Source organism: Tympanuchus pallidicinctus, unplaced genomic scaffold (genome assembly GCF_026119805.1).
Source record: "Tympanuchus pallidicinctus isolate F22 unplaced genomic scaffold, pur_lepc_1.0 scaffold1, whole genome shotgun sequence".
In the NCBI taxonomy this organism is placed as follows: Eukaryota; Metazoa; Chordata; class Aves; order Galliformes; family Phasianidae; genus Tympanuchus; species Tympanuchus pallidicinctus.
The window spans coordinates 56896040-56918218 of NW_026294618.1; the positions used below are offsets into that span (position 1 = coordinate 56896040).

General features: G+C 36.3%; 1 long non-coding RNA gene across 5 annotated transcripts in view; it reads left to right on the forward strand.

Annotated features, from left to right (window-relative positions):
* The first annotated feature begins 10555 nt into the window (after window positions 1-10555).
* The window catches only part of LOC128079216 (uncharacterized), a 112315-nt gene continuing 100691 nt past the window's right edge, over window positions 10556-22179 (forward strand). For 2 of the 5 annotated variants that reach the window (XR_008206036.1, XR_008206040.1), the window contains exons 1-2: window positions 10556-11197; window positions 21138-21235. This is a non-coding gene — a long non-coding RNA (uncharacterized LOC128079216). Of the gene's footprint in view, window positions 11198-21095; window positions 21236-22179 lie in introns of all 5 variants that reach the window. The other 3 variants (XR_008206037.1, XR_008206045.1, XR_008206041.1) reach the window with 3 other exon arrangements.

Genomic DNA, 22179 nt, shown 5'->3' on the forward strand with positions numbered 1-22179 from the left:
ATAAGTTATTAACTAAAAAGTTCACAGTATCCATAAAAGGCCTCCTTAAAAATGTATAAAATATTTGTGTTGTATGTGAGCACTTGTAGGTATGTTCAGCAGAGTGTTAGATACCTATTACATAGCAAATGTGAATCAAATGTGAATTAATTTTAGGGTAGTAAAACATTATTAATAGATAAACACTGTCTGTCTATTAATGGTTAAATAATAGAATGGGAGATTAGGCATAACTACCAAATACTCCACCAATCAAAACAAGCTGTTCATGAAAATGCATTTGTCATTAATTTTCATCCAACATTAATAGGTAATGAGTATGTGGAATTGGAAACTGTATTTCTCTGGTATTTCCAAGCTTAATGTAGTATCAGCACCTCATACCTTCTTTTATTGTCAAGTTCTGTTGTACAGCAAAATCAAATCAACTGGTAAATGGACATGACACTATGTTCTGATCAGTTTCAAGTTGAGGAACTTTGAATTAGCAACAAACTGTTCTGGAGAAAAGGAGAAAAATTGACCTTCCTTAAGAACACAATTCTTACTGTCTCAAAAACAACCAGTTTATCTCCGATATGGATGGCTGCATCTCTAAAGGTTTAGCAGCTTGAAAAAAAGATCCTAAGGGTTAGATTTCTGGATGCAAGCATTTAAAATCTTCCATTCTTTTTACTCTGATATGCAATAAGGCTTCAGGTATTTCTTTTAACCTCTTTTTTTTTTTTCTTCAAGTTTTTTTGGATTTGTGCTTTCTCAGATGTGATACAAAGATCTTCAGATGCAGAATTGCAACAAGGATAGTGGGAGTTGTCAATATAAGGCATCTAAGTCTTAAGTATTTAAGTGTTTCTTCAAGTGACTCCATATAATGTGAAAGAAAATTCCCTCAACCTAAGTGATATTTAAATTTCTTCAAAACAGCATTAGGAAAAGCAAGGTTGTTCTGTTGGCTTTATACAGAACAAAATTATCCCACGTAAGATGAATGCCTGTTGTCTTGGGATTAAGTCTGAACTTTCCACTTTCTTCAGCAAAGGAGATCATGTATAATCAATGCTGATAGCATTAAGTGGAACACTCATTCTGTTTGTTTTTTTTCTTAACTGATTTCAGAATCACAGTGGGGGAAAAAAAAAAATCACAAAATATGAGAAAATCAAGGAATCAGTTTCTCGAGGCTTTAAAGGAAGATGTGAATGGAAAAGCAAATGTGCTTCTACTAGTATCAGCAAATGTAATGTATGTTGTCACACAGAAATACCAATTTGACAAAAAGAAATCTTTTTCACTGGAAAAGCAAAAATTCCAATATATTATTCTGGAGAAATTGGATCTATTGTGCATGTACTGTAAAGGTAGACTGTAGTTCTACAATAAATCTGATATGCTCTTGCAATTAAAAAAATATATATATTGAAGTGTACAATTGATTTGAATTTCTGTGAAAACCAAACGAACACCTACATTTCGTTTGTTGGATAAATGTTCCAAATCAGAGAAAAATATGCACCTGATTACTCTTTGTAACAGTCAGATTGAATTAATATAAGTGAATTAGCACTGTTTTGAATGTTTCTTTTGATAGTTTTTAAGTAAGAGTTCTTATTTTTTAAATTTTAAAATGATATTTAGCTGGTAAATTGAACTACAATCATTGAAAATGTCTATTGCTGGACTAAATATTTCATTATTATTTATATTTTGTCACAATTTAATTTTTCTTTTTAAATTTGTATTACAATTCAATAAAAAAGTTTTAAAATCCTTCTATTTTCATCAGGTATTTACAAAATTCTTTTTTTATCTTATATTCAATGACAGCAAAAAATCTAACCTGAAAGCATTCTCAAAATGTTACATTGCATTCAAGTAAGTGTTGTATTTTCAGTCTTAGTCAGGGGCTGACTGCGTAAATATATATTATTAACTGCAAACTAAGGAAATCTCTTCAGGTTTCCATGTTAAAATAGTTACTAAATAGAAAATTTCTTTGTGCGCTACTCAATTTAGGAAAGTGTAAAATGAGCAAATTCTGTCTTTCGATGCATCTCTACATATTTCATACTGTAGTAGTGTTATAAATACATTACATCTTTTTGTGCTGTGGAGAATTCTTGTTAATTACTCATAATTCAGATGTTAATTGGTATTCTTTAGTACTTTCTTTGAACAGTAAAGGTTTTCATACACTTAAGCTATTGAAGACATTGAAATCTGTTTGGTGATAATCGGTAATCAAGAAACAAGGGAAGGCTCAGGGGAGACCTCATTGTATTCTACAGCTTCCTGAAGGAAGGTTGTGATGAGGAGGGGTTTGGTCTCTTCTCCCAGGCAACAAACATGGCCCAAGGAAATGGCCACAAGTTGTGCCAAAGGAGGTTTTGGGTTAGACTTAAGGAAAAACTTTTTCTCTCACGAAGAGGTCAGCACTGGAATGGCTGCCCAAGGAGGTGGTGGAGTCACCATCCCTGGCAGTGTTCAAGAGGTGTCTGGATGAGGAGCTACAAGACATTGTTTAATAGCTTGTGGTAGCAATGGTAGTGGGAGAATGGTTGGACTAGATGATTTTGTAGATCCTTTCCAACCTTGTGGTTCTATGATTCTACAAGACAGCAGAATAGAATCAGTATAATAGCAGTTGCAGTGAACATTACCCTCCTTTGGACCAAATGGAATAGTTGGAAAAAAATGGGTAGTGGTTTGAGTTCTTCTTCAAGTTGCCTTTTTCTTCAAGTTATATCAGTAGATTTAACAAAATCATTAACCCACTTAAACCTTTGTTTTGTCTCTGCTCTTAGTCTGCATGGTTACAAAAACCCTTGCTGAATGATAACAGCATTGTGAGCCAAGACTCCCCATAATTCCAGTGCTAATGCTTATAAATATAATATGAAGCTCAAGATATTAAAAATACAAGTATATCAGAAGTTCAGAAAATCAGTTTTATTTAAATGTAAATTAACAAACTCTCCTTTCCTCCAGTCTAACAGAATTGCATAGTCCACTGATTTTAATTAAGATGGGAAAACTGTTTTGATTTAAAAAAAAAAAAAAAAAAAAAAAAAAAAAAAAAGAAATGACCCCAACATGTACCCAAAACTTAAAATGAAACTACTTTGAAGTGAATAGAAGGGGGGGTGGGGTGGGAAAGAAAGTTCTCTCCTATGTTTTTAACACTTTTTTTCTCTTCTGTAAACACAGGCATGCATTGTGGCTAAAGAACAGTTTCTGAATTAGAGAACATATCTGCTTAAAATACTCTTGTGAAGAGTGGACACAGAGATAATGCTATTCTACCTATGCAGGTATGTCAGGACCTGAAGACTCAGACAGAAATACAACATTTTCCTTTTTCATGATGTATATTTCATGTCAGAACATGAGTACTTTTTATTAGAAGAATTAAATAACATATTTCAAAGAAGTATGTGGAATAACAAATTATTTCCTCAAGGGATTCACCAGTATAAAGAGCCCTGGATGTCAAAGACATGCATAGTTGAATAACTTGTAATTTCAGTGGAAATTATTCCTTAAGCATAACATGGAGAGATGTGGATCTTGCCTTCCTAATGTATCTCTGAGCAGTGAAATAACAGAAGTACAAATTAGCAGGTATGAGTTAAAATAATGAAATTCTACTGCAAATATACACCCCCTACAGCTTGTTCTTTTAAGCACTGTAGTCTATGCCACCTGGTAATTGATTTAATAATCCATTTTCATAAGATCAAAAAAAAAAGCATAAGGTGAGTACCTACTTTAGCAAACATCAAACTTATAGTTTGAGCTAGTGGTAGCTATAGTACAGTACAACTATTGTCCTACATAAATCCATTAAGACATTGCAGTAGGCCATTACTATTACTTGTTGTCTCTGCCAAGCCAAATTTTGTCATCTCAGTTTGAGTTTATCCTAGAGTTAGGAAATCAATTATAATATCCATAATACCTTCAAATGTAATTGAAGGAAGTGTACTTAACTTTCATGTGTTGTGAAAGGTGCAGAAGTATGCTGAGATTCTAATTTTCAGGGATCTGTTGATTTTGTACAGAATTTTGCCCTTTGAATATATCTCAAAAGATATTTTTCAGGAAAAATGGTCTTCTGCACAATGGGAACACAGCTCAGTCTACTGTATCTCTCCAGCACTCATTGATGTGAACCTAAATCTCTGTAAAACTCATTTCGTACAGTCTTGATATATTTGTAGTTCTCTAAAACAGCTACTGACAGATAACCAGTTATTTCACTATGAAGCCTATAATAACTGTTTATTTCTCAGTGAAACTTTGTCAAAACCGGCACCTAGATACTGTGATTGCTGCTGTACAAATAGTTATAACTGATAAAGAAAACTAGCCTAAACAATATGCTGCTGCTTCTGTAGAAGCATGTGTGCAAACACATAAATGGCTAAACATCCTGATAGTTTCTCATATTTACATGTGGAGCGTTTTTGTTTGCTTGTTTTTTAATCCTCAGTAGCATTATTATTATTATTATTATTATTATTATTATTATTATTATTATTATTATATACATTGTCTTACATTTCAGTCTGTCTTTGCTGGTCTAATTCCACATGACTCTTCTCTAAAAAGCAGCATAATTTGAAAAATTTTTAACGATAAAAACAAATGATGTTGTATGCATGTATGAATAATTTTAAAATTATATACTTTTCTGACTCTGAGATGCAGAATGCTACCATGCAAATCCATACTCATTAGAAGGAAGGCTCTCACCTTCTTATCTCTTGTCCATTCTTTTCCCAAAAATAAATCAAGTCCAACACCGTAATTTCTTTTTTTCTTCTCTCTGCTGTTATGCCAAAACCTGAATTTTTCATAGAAGATTCCCTCCTAATCTCCAACTATAGGTTGCCATTTAGGATCTAGAAGCTAGTGTAATCAATAAAAACTAATGTAATCACAATTTTTGGATGAAAAATAATGACAAAAGTTAATCAAATAACTTTATTATGCCATTGTTGAAACATTTTTGTCGTTTCTTATGTTTTCTGATTTCGTCATGTCTGAAGTAGCTGTTTAATTTGTGTGCATTTGTCTTCTAAAATGTCGCTATGTATTTTGAATAGATGGATCTCTTACAGAAAATAGATCCAGACATTTTTTCAGCAAACATGAATTTAATGTTTCTTGATTGCCAAATACATTTTTCATTTGATAATGTTAGTGTGGCTCCAAACAGAGGTTTACACACTTGCCTTTCATAAAGAATACAACTAAATTAAGAAACATCTAAAAATTTTCTTTCCTATTGAAGAAGCACGTAGAACTAGGAAGTATAAACTATAGTGGAGAGTGTTGTGTAAACACAATTGTTCCAAAAGGGCTTAAAACTAGGATACAAGATAGATGGTAATGGGATAAAAGATGAAACACAAGTAACTTCCAAACTGGCTTCCAAACTCTGAACTATGTGAACATAGTAATGTGATTTATTGCCTCACAGTGTTTTCCAACTAGAAGTTGAATGGATAAGAAATGGTCTGGTACAGAGCATGTACTGTGAATTGAAAAACATCAGCTATATGAAACATTGGAGAGTGTTGGTATTTTATCTGCATTAATATTTCCTTTACCTTTGCATTCTCTGCTACTTACTTCAGTTCTGTTGTACTGGTCAAATTCAGAAGATATAAATGTCCCCTCAAAATCTACATGTAGTTCTTACTCTTTCCTGACTTCCCCTCCCCCCCTTCCCCCCCAGCCCATTAATTACAACCATTTCATATTGTATTAGTACGGAGATTTAACGTACAGTTAATGCATGACTTTCTCATCAAGGACAGAGTGCATGGAAGCTGCCTATATTACTTCCAAAACAAAGTTTGTTTTCTCCAGTTTGTTTTCCACTGTGCCTCACTGATTAATACTGCTGTATTTCAAGAAACTATTCTTCCAAGCCCCAGACGCAAGATGCAAATCCTACTTTTTATCCTCTCTTCACACAGCATTTTCATCTCAGTAATTGCTGATGACCATTAGCACTTTGTATTTCAACAAATAACAAGACTGATTATAACCATGAATGTATTAGTCTTAATGTACTGTAAATACCTGGTTAGAACTGCATTATAGAAGTTGTGGAGCAAGTCTTATAGCAAGGCACCAAAGCTAATGACAACAGTTACAGGAAGGACTGAAGTTCACAGTGAATTGTTGTTCATATCTCACTGTCTGGCTGGGTTGTATAGGTTTTCTTCAAATCTGTGTAAAAAATAGGGTGTCCAGAAACCGTTTGCATAGGGCTCATGCTGTCTTATTTGCTTACTTTTATGGACATTAATTTCTTATCCATTAAGACAAAATCTGCCACTTTATCTGTTTCTAAAATCAAGAACTGTCTTTTGTATTTTCCACATGTGGCAAACATCAGATGCCCAAGACTCTGCTAAAATTCAGAAATTTACCTAATTTGAAAGATGGAAAGTCAAAAGCAAGACTCTTAACAGCTTATCCTGGGAAATAATAAAAATTATTTTTTTATCATTTGTGTTTTCAGTGCAATAAACATATCCTTGATTTAAGTGGCCCTGAATGATGTCTGTGAAATACAGCATAATGTTGAGAAGACTGGGATCTGGGCAGAATGCTTACTGCAAAGTTCGGAGTGCACTTGATGTACCTTCAGCTGGGTGCAAGAGTACCAAACTCTTGGGAGCTGAAACAGTGCATTAATCAACTTTTTTTTTTGTTTTGTTTTTTTAACATGTCGTCACTTGTTTTGTATATTAGGCATTCCAAAATTGTTGGCCCTCTCCAACAGAAGTGATTTTGTGTGGCTCACAGAGGCTTTGGCCCCTGTTTTTACAAGCACTGAGAGTTTTGTACATGACAAAGCAAATCTAAAAGTAGTTTTCTTTATATGAGGCGTTGTCAGGGGCACTCATCTGTCTCTGAGCCCCTAAAGACTATTTCCATAGAATCATTGAGATTGAAAAAGTCTTCTAAAATCTAGTCCAACCATCCACCTACCACCAATATCACTCATGAAACCATGTTCTTTAATATTAAGTAGATATGATTCTTAAACACCTTCAGGGACAGTGATTCAGCCACCTCTCTGGGCAGCCCATTCCAGTGCCTGACCACTCTTCTTGAGAAGAATTTTTTCCAAATATCTAACCTTAACCACCCCTGGTGAAAATTTTGAGGTCTTTCCCCCTCATTCTGTCACTAGTTACCTAGGAGAAGAGGCCAATTGCCACCTCACTGTGTTCTCTCTTCAGGCAGTTGTAGATACCAATAATGTCTCTCCTGATCCTCCTCTTATCCATACTAAACAATCTCAGTTCCCCCAGCCACTCCTCATAAGATTTGCATTCCAGTCCCCACACCAGTTTCATTGCCCTTTTCTGGTCAAATTCCAGAGTCTCAATATCTTTCTTGTAGTGAGAGGCTGAAAACTCAACACAGCATTCAAGATAAGGCCGTACCAGAGCTGAGTACAGGGGAATGATTACCTCCATGCTCCTGCTGGCAACAATATCTCTAATACAAACAAGGATGCCATTGACTTCCTTGGCCACCTGAACACATGCTGGCTCACATTCAGCCAAGCATTGACCAGCAACTCCAAAAGCATTGCGCACAGCATTTGATCCTGTTAAACTTCATCCTATTGGCCTAAGCTTAGCAATCCAGGCTGTCCAGATCTCTCTGTATGGCCTTCCTACTTTCAGGCAGATCAATACTTCTTCACAACTTGGTCAATTATCTCACCTGGGAATGGCTAGGATATTCACTATCTATTCCACTAAATAAAAAATGCAGAATCTCTGAGTGGCTGGATTAGCAACTGTTGTCCAAAAAGCACAAGTCAGTTCCACTTTTGATAGTGTTGGTTCTATAACTATAGAAGTTTGTGCCTGAGAAATATATTGACTAGGCCAGGACATTCTTTTTCTTTGCATGAAAAGAACTACGTAAACACTCTTTTCTCCTATACACAAAGGAATTACTGATCTTAAAGGCCTCAATATGCAGCTGTTATCAAGAATAGATTGGACAAGATATAACTGCAGTAGTGAATACTTCCATATCTTTCAGTAGGTCCCTATAGGCAGAATGTAAGCTATATGTGATTGTGTATGAAGCTTGCAAATATCATAGGATAAACTCAAAATATCATGTCGGTGATGTTTCTTGTTTCTGAATGAACTAACAAGCAGAAATTCAATACGGGTGTAGTGTCGAGTACTTGCTAATAAGCATAGCTATCTTTAATATAAAAAGACATCTGGAAATGATGTTGTCAAAGGAATTGCCTGTTTTTATCCATTAAAAAAGTAAATCTCTTCTTAGTGCTTTTGTTACATGGGTCACATTGTGTCTCGTTTGATCAGCCTGTGTTGTATCAAAAAATGCACACACAGTGTACAGTGACAAAGCTCAAAGCAATATGGTAGAGGACACATTTTCAGTCTAATAAGTGGGAAGCTGCAGCTGTGTCTTCTACCAAAAATGACAAGCAATGTATTTGCTTTCCAACATGCAGCTTTTCACTATTGGCTAAGAGCGTTGTAGGCAGAAGTTACCTTAGAAGAATGCAGTAGGCCTTAAAAACAAGCATGTCACCTCTAATCTGCTATGCAGCCTGAAATAATGACATCCCTCCCATTACATTCAGTAAGGGCTAGGTGTGTGATATGCTATTATATCAGTGCAATCCAAACATAAATTAGATCATGGTCCAAATTAGATTCCTACAAGCTTCCCTTTGCAGGAAGATGGCTCTTTTTTTTTTTTTTTTTTTTTTTTTTTTTTTTTTTAGCTTAAATTCTCACATACTGAGTAACTTTACAAATCCTGTTCCAAAAGCAATTAGTAAGCAGGATGGAAGAGGGCCAAAGCCCACTGAGCCCCAGCCAGAAATATTATGCTTATTCCCATGTATTTCTTTTTATGTGTTCCCACCAGATCTCTCACAGATCCATTTTTGTTTTTACTTTCCTCATTATGATTTCATAATTCTCTGTACTCATTCATTGTACCTTTTCTCTTTCATTTTTTAATTTTAGTTCATCTGTCACTAGTCTTTGAACAGTGCCTATTCTATCCAATTTTACAATACTATATGGAAAACAGAATTGAAAAGGTTTTAACAATAAATCCTTTTTTCAGACTTGAATGGGCAATGGTGATATTATAATTCTTCTTCCTACTTGAAATACCTAGTTATTACTAAAGAAGAAAGTGAACTTAAAGCCTCTTAACATTAATTCCACCTGATGGTGATCATCTTATTTTTAACTCCCACACTCTTTCTGATTTCTGTCCCATATTCAGACAATCAGGAACTACCATTGTTGGCATTTTGTAGTGTGAAACCTAGCATGCGTATTTTAGCACATACATCTAAGAATTTACATCAAAAGTCTTGTCCTGCCATTCACCTTCCAGTCATCTTCCAAACCTGATACTGTCTCACACACGGATCTCTGAGGTCAGAATCATATTATATGTGCACATAGGGGCCTAACTTAATTACAATATGCAGTCAGCAGGAAGATGTCAGGGGTCTCTAACCTTTGTGCAAAATTCACTGTAAAAGAAAGTGAACAACAGTAAAGGAAATCATGAACTATGCTATGGTACATACATAAGAACACATACACATATGTGATCAGCTGCTTTTTGCCATTTTTTGTGATACAGTGGTAGTTCTCTATTATTTTAGAAGATTGCCTCTTGAACCTACTCTTCCCTGTGCAAATGCAGTACTACATGCCACCTGGGAGGGCAATTATCTTTAGTCTAGAATAATTTTTATTTGCTATAGATCTCCAAACTTTTCCTATAGCTTTCGAAGCATTTTCTGCAAAGTATTCATTCCTTGTCAGAAGGATTTCTTTCCCTTATGAAGAAGAAATTTTATACCTGAAACTTGGACCATTTGAATGGACCTGGGACTTTTATCTTAAATGGCAAGTAAAGACAACATCATCTCTTGATCTGTTATAAACATATGTTCCCAGCAAACGAAGCTTTTACTTCTAAGAAAATGGACACATTTCTGTGGCTTATAGTGCACCAATGTCCTTTCCTGGTCTTCACAATAACCAATAATGCTTTAGTAAATGCATCTCAGGTGCTTTTTTAAAAATATTTTGTTTAAAATGCTTAGTAAAGTCCTTTAAAAAGTAATGCAATTCTAGCAGTATCTTACACTTGGAAAAAATAGCTCATATGCAAATTTGTAATGCTAATTATGAATAAATTAAATCCATCATTGTAAGAGCATTTTTTCCTTCCAAGAGGAAAAGAATCCTATATGTATATTTATGATGATGCTTGAGCATGATTTATGAAATATCTTTATATGAATGTTTAATTATTTCTAGATTATGAAGCCCAGTGGTTAGAAAGTAAAGCAAATTTTAAAAGACCATAATACTAGAGCTAAGTTTCATTAGAATGACTGCACTGGTTGTGAAGCAGAGCAGTCAATAAAATCAATAAGATCCACCTTTAAATAAAATAGAAAGTCAAAACAGACTTACAATGTTCCTGATAAAGGTCATATGCTTAGTCATTCAGTGTTAAAACTACAAAAAGAGGCAAAAGTTGATCTCAGAAGAAAAATCAGGATGTTACTTCCTTCATACCCTCAATGCCTTTTTCTGTCTTTGCTGATCTTGATGCTCCTTTCTTTTAAGCTGGCTGCAATTTGATTGTGTTTGAGGAAGTTTCTGCACACCTTGACAACTGTGTGGGGCTTGTTAGTGTGTTTTTTTACCTCTAAAAGACAATCGTGTACATTTGTTTGTGATAATGAGGCTTACTTTTTTCGGTAATCTTGTTTTGCATGCAGTACCAGAATTATTTGAAAATATACTAACAGAGCTAGCAGGAGGAAAAAGAATTAAGAATGGAAGGGAAATCTTTACTTATCCTACTTGCCTTTTTTTTCCTTCTTTTTTTTTTTTTTTCTTCTTTTGTTCAAGAGGGTTTTTCATAAAAGTAAAGTGGCATGATCCAGGCACGACTTGTAAGAAGAATATATCCCACCAATTTTTCTTTTATAGAGAAAAGTGAGAACAGCACTGCTGAAATTCAAGATATTGTCTTCTGCCCACCAGAGCTCCCTGTGGAGAACCCAGAAGGCAGCACATTTGTGAGCTGCTGCTGTGAGAGAAGAGAGAACACTTCAGAATGGGGAAAGGTAGGATGGTCCCAAAGCCCAGTTTTGCTTGCATCACCCATGCTTTGAAAGCATGGCACCTGTTTCTCATAATATAAGGAAAGCGTGTTCATTGTTGAAATAGCTCAGCACAATGAAAACCAGTTATTAGATTGGAGACAATATGAAAGAAGAAAATATCTTCCTGTCCCTCAGTGGAAAGCTAGCCAGAAATGCTAACTATGTTTGTTGGCAAAGTAATTGTGCTTATGATAACATAAAACCTGAGGTCTGGCAAAGCAATTTTCAGAAATTATTATTATTATTAATTATTAAGCAGATGACCCAAACCAGTTCTAGCATCAAAAATAGCAAACATTTTCAAGGAAAATACATCTGTGGATCTGTGCATTGTCTGTAAAGTGTGTTCCATTAAGATAACAGAGAGTATGCATCTTTTGGTATGTGATATTACCATTTTAGTATAGCAGTGGTATGATTTTATTTTTTTCCATAAGGTAGCTATTTCTTGTGAACACCATTTAATGCTACTATACTGGTGCAAAAATCCTGAGATGTTAAGACTAAGTTCTTAAACCAGATACCATTTCTGGTCCATTTTATTTTAGATATGAATGTGTCAATCATTTTGATTTCCATTATAAAATCATTCAGGCTGGAAGGGAGGTGAGGAGATCTCCTCCATTTTCCTGCTCAAAAGACAATCAGCTGCGCAGGTTGCTCAAAGCTTTACCTGGGTCAGGTCTTGAACCCCAAGTCTGGGGAGTACAAAGCCTGTTCTTTTGCTTTACTGCCCTGCCAGTGAAAAAGTATTTCCCGATATCCAATCAAGCCCCTCTTAATCATCTTCTGTATGTATTTCTCATTCCCTCATTAAACCAGCAAGACTGGGTCAGTTCCTTGGATGCAGGATTACTAAGTAGAGGGGGGTGTAGCAGAAACATTTTTTCCAACTCTGGTTCCAAACACTGTTTCATAGCCATCCCTACTTTTGACTGACCAGCATGCAGTTAAGTAAATCAAGTTAACAGTTTCTAAAACCAATTCCTTCAATATAGACTCATTCTCTATTCTGAACAATCATATGACTGTGCTTTTCTGTTGCAATAAGTGTAAAATCCTAAAAAAAAAAAAAAGTAACAGTAATAAAAGAATAATAAATAAAAAAACTAAAACTTAGAAATAATTAAATATTACATATATATTAATATATACAGAGCATCATTGCTCTGAGAAGACTGACCATGATGAGATTAAGGGTGTTTCCCTGGCAATGCAGATACTGAATCTTCATTCTTTCTTTCCGAAAGGCACACCCAGTCCTTGAAAGAACAACTACAAATATTATTTTACTAAAAGCCTTATTCCTGAACAGCTGTGTCATTAAATAATATACTTTCAGTTAAAAAGGAGAACTTATCACTTTGTATAATTTTATGACATTTAGATAATGAGAAGTTAGATATACATTTCTTAATTGAGGCATTGATAGTTTTGTGAACCAGCCTCCTGTACTTATAGAAGAAGAAGGCAGTTAGAGCTTTCAAGAAAAATGACAGAAATCCCTTGTACAATTTACACAGCTCCTATGAAACTCTATAGACTGGAAACATCCCTGTTTGGTGGAAGGGAAGGGAAATATGATTTTCACAGAGATCAAAACAAAACAAAAAATAATAAAAAAGATACTTCAGTTTGGATTTAAAAAAAAATGAGGAAGGAATTTCAGTTGTAAAAAAGGATCAAAACTTCGGTATATGGTGATTATGAATCAGATTTTGCTGGGGAGTGGCAAATTATTGAATGGGAGGCACAAGTTTCTGCCATCTGAAACTTTTTTTCAGTGCTGCCCTTCACAAACTTAAATGTTTTTATTTCACATTATGTAGTTACAGATATTAGGGATATTTTTGCAACTTGAAAAATTCATTTTAAAATATTCAACTTGTGACCGAGAAATTAAATTCTTCCGGTGCACATATTCCATTTCCTATTTAAAAATTCTTCTACTCTTTTCAAATACCATTTCATACAATCTAAATAGTCTTCTATGGAAAGCTTTTGAGTTTTTTCAGACAAACTTATATAAAAATGAAACATGAAAGGAGGATATCATGATCAGATACCTCAAGAAAAGACAGCATTTGAATGGTCAGCTTTAAAACGTGTGTGTAAGTACATGTGATTTTAAGGTAGTTTTACCCCACTACAACTGAATAAGGATTTAATTCATTTCTTATTAAAATAGTAAAATGTGACAAATGAAATATCAATGAACAATGATATAAAATGGTACCAAAGTGAAAAATGACAAATTCATGTTCGTTACTTTGCAAAAGCTCCCTCCAGACACTGATTTCCCAAAACAATCTGTAGTTAACAGCTGCTTGGACACTTCTTGTTTGTTTTATATATTGTACTGCTAAGTGGTCTGTTTCCAGAAAGAATCAAACCTCAAAATGCAACTTTTAAATGCCCTTGGTTTCCTAAGGCCTGTCTTATATTTCACACATTGCACCTCATCTTACTAGAGATATTGCCCCAGATTAAGGTGAGCTCTTGACAACAAAGTTGACTGGTGGTCTGCCAATTTGAGGCATATGTGTATGTATAGGAAAAGTATGAGTCCAGCTTTAGTTAAATGCTTCAATTTCTAGCTCCAGATAAATATCATACATAGGCAAACATGGATAAAATTTTTAATTTGGAGAAAAGCTTAATACTTAGGTTTGTCACCTATGACCCCAGTGTCAGCAGTCAGTTTATGCTCTCCAGATAAAAACAGTGATGACCTGTAGCAGAGTTTCATGCACAGAATAAAATATACAACATGACTGCTTCTACACTAGCAAATTAAGAGTTCTAGAGGATTTTGGGAGCTGTCTTGATCTTCTAAGCCATCCAAATGAGAGAACAGTCCAAGATGGTCTTGGCCTATGTGAACTGGCACTCACCTCAGTAACTCCGGGGCACAGTCTGAGAGTTAGCAAGAGCATTCTCAACAGAAACTCTGGCAAGGGGCACCCCGCATGGGACTGCAAGAGAGATTAATGGAATGGGCATGGGCTGTTCTCTGCCAGCAGGTCTCAGTGCCAGAGAGAGTGGTCTTAGGGTCATTAAACTGACTGGTGAAGGTTTTGCCTTTACTGGCTTGCATGCCCTGCTCAAAGCTAGTGGAGCACAGGCCAATACAGACAATACCCTGTCCTTCCCAGTGGCTTTTTAATGGGGGCTCAACCCTACTGTGATACAGCCATGGCTTTAGATTGTTTCCTAAAATAGTCAGAATATGTCCAGATCAGCTTTCAGCATGTCAGGTACTATGCTTATTACCAGATCACTGTCCAGGCAGTGGGATGACCTGCAGACTACTTAGCTGTGTTTGATTATTAACAAAATTCAAATCACAGTTATTCTGTTTGTGCCATGTCAGATAGCAATTCCTGAACTCTGACCCTTCAGGAAAAATATTCATTTCTCTTTAGAGACATATGCTTTGAATTTTTGCTAGTGTGTGTTCAAATGATTTACTGTAGACGAATTAGGTAATTTAATTGACACAACTATTTGTAATACTTGTGGAAATAGCATATAATGCCTTACTTTTTGAATTCTTGTTTTTATCATGTCAATTATCCTCAGTTTTCTAATCAAATGATTTTGTGGAAGACATACAATGAGATAAAGCATGACATAAGAATTTATGATTAAAAAGAAAAACTCTACTTGCTTTTCAACAAGGTATTTTGAGCCTGTTCACCTTTCTTACGCAAATGATATATTATACCATCCTAGCACAAAGAACCCCATATGAGATGGTATTTTTTTGTTTAAAATAAAGAGCCTAGATCTCATCAGAGAGATGCTGATTTTACTGGATAGAGAAATAATAGTGCAGCAGGTACTGTGGAAGCTTCCCCACAGAGTTCTGCCAACAGAGCTGAAGTTTGACCTGCAGTACCCTCTGTTATTTTATTGCCACTGGATGCCAATTAAGTTCATCACTAAAACTGCAGTAACCTGTTCACCACAGTTTGATATCTTTGATGAACAAACAACCTCATTCCTATGCTGAAGTTCATGAATGAGCGGACTGATATTCACCTGTTCAGCACAAAATAAAAATGATTTTGAAATCAAGTAACTGTATCTTTTATCAGAAAAGTCCATTTGTTCTACAAGTGGAAAGTAATACATCTGCTTAAACTGTTGTGACAGTCAGAACATGTGATCCCAAATGTTTGTGCACTAAATGGTTTTTCTAGGATGTAGACAGATGTCTATGCATCCTGAGTCAGGAGCAGCCCGGCTCGGCATGTAAACTGGTGCCTGTTCCCTGTTTCATGTTTTCAGAGTGCTCCTCTGCCATGCCTACACATACGGAACTGGCATTGGGAGTGGTAGGGAGGGTATACACAGCTGGTCATACAATAATTCAGACAATGATGGTTTTGGAAAATATCACAGAAGGAAATGTGCTGCATGTTTGCTCATAGTATGTCTGGCATTCACATATACATACCAGGTCACATGGCAAGAATATAGCATATCGGACTGACAGTAATATATATATGCAGTATAAAAGTGACAGCATGAGGCATTGACATTGTCCCATCACTGGCTTTGTGGCTAGAAATTTCTGAAAGACTAAGCATCTCTGCTTTAAGTCGATTCTCACTACGAGAGCACTTAATAGACAATATGCAAATCCTTCCCTTACCACAGTGATTTGATTCTTACAGCAAAATAGTTGAGATCAGGAAGCTAAATACATCATATTTTGTGATACTGACTTGGTAATCTCAAACATAGCATTAAGTTTTACAATGCATCACATAACAGAACTGTAAAATAGAAACACTAAGCTCTATATAATTCTGCTAGTGGAAAAAAAAAGCATTGTACTTTAAAAAGAAAAAAAATCGTTTTTGTTCATGTGTTTTCTTTTCAACATCTGGACCTCAGTTAGAAAGAAACAGTAATGCATTTATAAGTCTGCAATACTTTTCAGTTGTAGCAGCTATTTCATGAACTCAAGAGCAAAGCAATTCCAAATTGGAAAAGTACCAACCACTCCTACTATTCAACAAAATGTTTTCAGAAGCTGTAAAAATTGAACAAAATATAAATAAATAAATAAAAAATAACCAGCCTGCACCAGATTCAAATTTGAATATAATGAAAATAATCTGCTTGGGATCTAACTTGTCAAATACTATCTTTAGCACTCTAAATTCACAGTCAAATCCATCTATAGTCACCATCATCTTTCAATTCTTCACAGTCTTCTACAGATGGCAGTAAAACCAATAACCAATCCTTGTTGAAAAGATTCTAATCCTGAGCACAGTGATTTTCCAGCAAGCATGGCAGTTGACTAACTTAGACGTATTAGTCAACTGAATCATGCATGATTTTCAGATCAAACACAAGGACAGCCAATTACAGGTGAGGTCAGTAGTAACATCAGCTGTTCCTAGAGATAACAGTAACAGTAACTGTAGGGACATTGGTGGTATCTCAGTAGATATAAGACACCTATGCCTGGCAAGATCTTCAGCTAACAAGATATTTTACTGTGGTACTGCTCAGTGTTTGAGCCACACAAAATGGTGAGCCACACAAAACTAAAAACAATTCAGTAGCTCCTTACAGAAAACCCTTAATAAATACAGATGATAGAAATGAACTGAGGGAGAATACTTATTTAACATTCTGCTCCATTACATCTGTCTCCATCTGAGGACCTAATTGATATGGCTAGTATTAACACATTCATTCTTTCAGGTTCATCTTTATGCTGTAACTATTATTCCCACCATAGAATGCCTGCCCACATCCAGTGGGAGAAAATAGTATGTGGATCTCAGAACTGTGTTGTTCTTTTCCCAGCTCCCATCTGTCACTGGAAAAGGGGAAACCTGAGTCCATGGAATATTTGCTTTCATGAACCCTTGTTAAGAGCAGAGTTCAAAGCATTGCCTTTAGAAGTCAGATGATTTATGGAACCTCTATTTACAAAACAGCTTACTTGTTAGAGAATGGAACTGGAAATTCAGAGACCAGCTAAGGCTTGAATAAGAAAAGGTGGAAGAAGAACTGAGGTCTTCTTCACTTAAACACCCTAAGCTATAGGATGCTAGCTGTGATTGCTGTGTAAAACTGGGAGTAGAACTATAAAAGCAGATATCACACTCAAACATGGGACCCCAGGTTCCTCCCTCTTAAGTTAATCTCCAAACAGCTAAACCAGGAATGGCCAACTGTAGCAGAAGTGCTAAGTCAGGGCTTGAATCATTGATTGAGCACCTCCTAGGAAAGCAGGGCCAACCCAGGCCAGCTCAGATGCATACAATGCATGTGGGTGACTGGAAGGGGTTGAACCAGGATTCACCCCATCCCAGACCTCATTTAAGAGTTGGCAGTAGAGGCAAAGCTACCTTGCTTGAGATCCTAGACTTTCTGAGGCCTTCAAAGGTAAATAGTTTTTCTTCCTTTTTTTCTGAATCTATAGCTGCTGCATTTGGGCTTGCTGAATTGTGCCACTCTGCTATTATTACCATATTTTCCATTGCATTATAGTATTATACCAGTCTACTTAGTTTCACATTAAGTATATATTCATTTGGTCAACAGCCATACAACATCTATGGTGAAGCCGCCTTAGGAGTGGCTATAAACAAGAGATGACAAGGACTCTTCAGAAGAGATGCCGTTCCATTATCAAGCAGAACTGAAATTTTCTGGAAATCCTCATTCAAACTTAATGTGATGCCACTAAACTTTTACTCTCATTATGATTTTGCTTTGCCAGGATGTTATAGTATATAGAGTATATATAGTATATAGAGATGCTACTGTTAAGCAGTGTTATTGCACTTACCAATTAAGACAAATACAAGTGCACTGTTGAGATCACTGATCCTGTCAATGTAAGTCATCCGTACTTATGTATGTTGATTAAATCAGGCTTTCTAGAGGATTTAATGCAGGACTTTACTTGAGTTTGGGTCTTGGTGTGTTTTAAGCAAAAATTTCTTAACTAAGTCTTGCAGCCAAAACAACACCCGTAATTACCTGAAGAACTGAACAGAGGAATGATCTGAACTTTCAAAGCATACTCCTGCAATACCATATTTAAAGTCTCTGTTTTACATTTAGGAATGATTTTAGATTTTGCTTAAATCATACTTCAGCACCTGTGTTCATCTTTTATTTCTTCTTAATTTCCTTCCATCAATCCACTTCAGCCAGCCAAGTCATTCTTTTTTTAAGTAGGTCTTGTTATATCCCAGTTTTTTAGAGGTAGAGAGCCAGAAGAGTTGAAGAGGATTATCCCTGTCTTCTCTCTTCTTGAAAACTTTTCTTCTAACATGTCTTTTGGGAAAAGAAATGCCAGGGCAAAATCTGTTCTTAATGGAATCGGAGAGGTTTGCGCTGTCTTCACTAACAACAGTATTGAGTCTTTAACATGATTTAACCCAAGAAGAACAACCTTGTGAATCTGATTAAGCACACACTGTAATAATTATTCTGACAACTTGTATCTTCCTTTCCACAAGCTGACATTGAGCTCTGGGGTAAAGTGGTTCCCAGTTAGATGGAGATTAAGCAATGCAGGAGATGTTATCTCATCTCTGACCTTCAATAACACCTCCATAGTGAGATGCATTACTCTGATCTCTCAAAGGGGAACTTGCTCATGATTTGCTGGATAAAACTGTATTTTTTTCATTGCAAAATTAGACAAATTTCAAGGAAAAACTGCATATTATTACCCTGCATTAGAGCAGGCAAAGCTACAGATTTTGCCTGTTTGGATTTGAGATTTAACACACATCTCTGCACAACCCTCCCCCTCCTCAGTGTTCTTCTGAGCAGAATATCAATGTCACCAGAGAGGAGTCATCTTTCCTTTTTTTTTTCTCTACCTTCTCTCCCGTTCCTCCTCAGCGAGTTTAAATTTCATTTACTTCGGCAAGTCAGCTTTTTCTTTGCCTTTATAAGTTTTAATCCACCTTGTAACACTACCTAAAAAGAAGTGAAATTAAGCTGCAGTGTGTACTAGCAGCGAAAACCTACTTTATTTATCACTCAGTCCTACTTTGCCACAGACTGACCTAATTACAGCCCACACCAGAGGGTTATGAGGAGAAGCAGAAGGAGCGCTTCTGCCACCTAGCGACACGCGTGGTCCCGCAGCAACCAGCAGCAGCCCTCTGTGAGCTTCGCATTTTCGTATCCCTAGCACTTAGGAGCAAACGTCCTTCCTCAACCTACCCGCATGGATCTTGGGCTTATCTTGGGCATTCTGCTTTCACTGACTCCAAACAGCTTTCATGGGTGAGTTCTGTTCTTGCAGACTGCTCTGGAGCTGGTAACCTGCAACAAGGCAGGAAGTATTGGAAATAAATAAATAAATCTCTTGAAGATGTGAAGTATGGCAGAAAAACAGTGTTTGCACAGGGCTAATACATGTCTAAAAGCAGAAAATGTTTTGTGTGTGCAGATTTAAGCTGAAGTTTTTGAAGGCAGTGCAGAACACTGGGTGTCTGCGCTGTCACAGCAGTCGGAAGCACAAAAGATTTGTCTTAAGCACTTCTGCAAGATTTTCCTTCTCCCTCTCCTGAAATTATAATTTAGGTAATCTTGTTCTTATTAAGTGACAGGTGATCAAGTACCAATTAACCTATTTCTCCATGATATCATTTTCAGCATGAGCTTCTAGGACCGAAATTTTTTTGTGTGTGTATATATATAGCCACAGATGCACAAACTTTAGAGTGGAACAGAAATTCCTTTTGAAATCTAAGGTCTTTCTATTTTCCAGGACATGCATCCAGATTCCATTCAGTGCATTTCAAAGCATTTCAATAGCTTTATCCTCAACTGCTATGACGGTCTTTTTTTTTTTTTTTTTTTTAATTGAGATTCTGTTGTTAAATTAAATGTACTTCATTGGCATTACTTGCTGTGCATAAGTGAAAGGATTTGGGTTCTTAAGAACCTGAAAGCAAATCTTAACACCCTTGTCCAATGTGTGCACACTGAAAAAGATGGCCACGAGTGCTGCTCTGGAGATAATGCATCCTGTTTTATTATTGTCTCTTGACATCAGAAATAGATGTTGGTGATGTGACAGTGGAGATTGAACTTTTCCACCATTATTCCATTACATTTTATTGCTATGTGACAGATGGCATAAGGGGGGAAGAAATTGCACCCACTGACATTCACTGACACTTGCTAAACATCTATGAAGACTGAGGAGTAGATGTTAGCACATTGAGATGGGGTGTAGTCCATTTTCCAGTTATGCTGTCATAGTAGCTGTGGAACAGCAATACAGGTATTCACAAGTTTGACATGCGGGTTCTTGTTCATCTCTGATGGAAGTTCATGCCCAATGATGGTGACTCTGAAGAAGAGCAAATTCTTGGCTACAATAACTATCTGGTAGTGCAGTTGTGTTCTTTACATTTATTGTAGTTTCAATTGAAGTAAGTTAGAGGTGTTACTTCAAAATCATAGAATTTTTGGAGATGGCCTTCAGAGGTCCCTTCCAAATTGTCCAACTCACCTGCAATGAACAGGGACACCACAGTTAGATCAGGTTGCCCAGGGTCTTATCCAGAGTCTCCTTGAAAATTTCCAGGGATGGGGCATCAAGCACAACGTGAGGCAACCTGTTCCAGTGCCTCACCACCCTTACTAGGAAAGATTTTTGTTTTTTTTTCCTTATGTCTAACCTAAATCTACCCTCTTTGAGCTTGAAGACATTCCCCCCCCCCCCCCCCCCCTTTTTTTTTCCTATTTTATTTTTCTATCATCATCCTATCTGTCTCCTTCTTTCCTGTTGCTGTTCTCTTAGATACTCAATGTGCTGCTACTGGGTCATTTCATAGTATTCTCTTTCCAGGCTGAACAAACCCAGCTCTCTCAGCCTTATCTCTCCTCACAGATAAGGTGGATCATTTTTGTGGCCCTCCACTGGATGTGCTCCAACAGGTCCATGTCTCTCCAGTACTGTGGACTCAACCTCTGGATGCAGTACTCCAGGTGAGGCCTCACCAGCGTAGAGGGGCAGGATCACTTCCTTCAACCTGCCGTCCATGCTCTTTTTTTTATGCAGCCCAGAGTACAGTTGACTTTCTGGGCTGCAAGGGCACACTGCTTTCAGAGTAACCTACATATTATTTTAAACAGTGAATGCTAAAAACCTTTTGATTTTCCTTCTATTTAGGGTATTTTAGTTAAGTAGTCCAGTGCAGCTAATATTTCTGTTGACTTTCATATAATGTATTATAAGAATGAAAATTCAGGTTTCAGGATGCAATCTTAATCAAGAATTATTCTGACAAGTTCCTCCATGTTTTCCAATCATTTCCAGGATGTTCTCATTGGCAACTGGAGTGCACGTACAAATGCCTTACAATAATTGTGAACTTTATTTTGCAAGTCTGCCTTTTGACTTTAAGGAATACTATCACTATTTTTCACAAATATTTTCTAGTGAATAATTCAAAACTTGCTCTATTCCCTCTATTGTGAATGCTCAAGTTTTCCAGAAATACGCCTGGTGTGAGCATGACAGCTTCCTCCCAGACCATGTCTCCCCTGTTGCCTTGCCAGGGTTCCAAGGCAAGAAGGGGGAAAAAAAAAGTGTTGTATATGAAGTTGTGAAAGAATTTGTTTTTCAAATACACTGTAACTTAAATTCCACCCTGTGCTGCAATGGAGATTAGATACTTTGGTACACAGGTAATTTTTTCCTTAAAAGAGTGTAAAGGCTGTACAAAATACATGCTTTACAGCTTCCTTGTTTCTATGGGGATTTGAACCAAAGGACCTGGTGCTGAGGTCATCTGTTCATAACAGTTAACCCAAAATATTTCTCAGAAAAATGTATATCAACTACTTGCTGTGGAGATAAAAATTTCTTACGTTGGTGTAGTTTTGGCTGTTTGGCACACAGTGTTTTATTTCACTTCCATTGGTAGTCT